This window comes from Rhagoletis pomonella, unplaced genomic scaffold (genome assembly GCF_013731165.1).
Source record: "Rhagoletis pomonella isolate Grant_MI unplaced genomic scaffold, Rhpom_1.0 Rhpom_scaffold_00004, whole genome shotgun sequence".
Taxonomy (NCBI): Eukaryota; Metazoa; Arthropoda; class Insecta; order Diptera; family Tephritidae; genus Rhagoletis; species Rhagoletis pomonella.
Genome location: NW_023458558.1, coordinates 58,748,570 through 58,750,012, shown reverse-complemented (window position 1 = coordinate 58,750,012; position 1,443 = coordinate 58,748,570).

Sequence of the window (1,443 nt, the reverse complement as noted above, 5' to 3'; positions counted from 1 at the left end):
ATGCGATACGACTTCTCTATAAATATGATGGACATTTGAACAGACTGAGAGCAAATACTCAAAAGAAATGAAAAAATTTCAGGCTTTAAAGATCTCTCACATTTAATGACGGCTTAAGGACATGGGAGTAATACAATGTTCTGCCCGACAACGAAAACACCTTGAAAACGAGTTTTGGGATTGTGGGCTGAAGGCTGTTCACACCGACTGTTAGTGTTTTCGTTGACATTTCTTACATCCTTTGTTTACAGTTTTGCTGCACAAATACAAAACCAAAATACTTTTCCTTCAATTTATTTTCATTAACAACCTTTTACTTCCGTGCTTATTTTATTTTGGTCAGCAAATTAACAATAAATCCGAAATGGCGTATTAAATATGATAAAATATGACTTCCACTTTGATAAATAATCGAAAAAAACTAGCGCAGACACCGATTGGAATGAGTGGAACGTGAGTTTTCAAGTGGTTTTCAGCGAAGACTTGTTTTCGTCTGACAGATTTCACATTCACGAAAACACAAGTTTTAGGTCGAAAACCAGTTTTAGCAACGAAAACATGTTTTCGATGTTGGTCAGAACATGGTATAAGCGGAAAATATTGATTTTCAAGAATTCTACACTATTTCTATGAAAAGTTGTTTTTTCTCCATATAAAATACATGGAAAACTTTAAGCGCTTTGAGCACTACCTAAATTATTTTTTATTTAAAATAAAAAAATATGGGTATATTTTTTTTCGGTATATAACAATCCTAGGGGGTGGCGGCATTAAAAATCCGACCTTTTTACATACATTTTTGGACCACTTTAATGTACATATCTACTTGTTCATAATTTTTAAAACGTGATTTTGCTGTTCGCTGTATCAAAATTGTATATTTTCCCACGTTCTATGGAAAGTAATTTCAAAACGTATGCTTACATGCTATCCCATTGACTTATGTATTTATAACTATGTAAACGCGCACAGACAATATTGCAAACTTATTGAGGTCATTTGCAAATTAATATTTGGTTTCGCTAGACTTATATTCCAGTTTCCACACACAAATGTTTGGCATTGTTCGGAGTTTTGAGAAAAGCCATATTGTTCTTCAACATATATTTATGTATGTATGTATGTTGTCATCAGGACCTAAATTCATATGTACATGCAGATATATGAGTATATAAGTTTGATATTTATTTCCATATGCCGATTTAAGTAATTACAGACATATACTTAAGTACCAAAATACAGATAAATTGAGTATTTTCTAAACCAAAAATAGTATGTAAAGCGGTTATGGCAACTTCTCTGATGATACTAATTTGTTTGAGTTTTATGTACTATTTATGTAAATCCAGGACCCGGCTGTATTTGTAGCTCATAAAGGGTCATCGTTCCTTTATCTGGGGTATTTACTATCACCAACAACTAGGGGCCATCGATTTTTCAGTC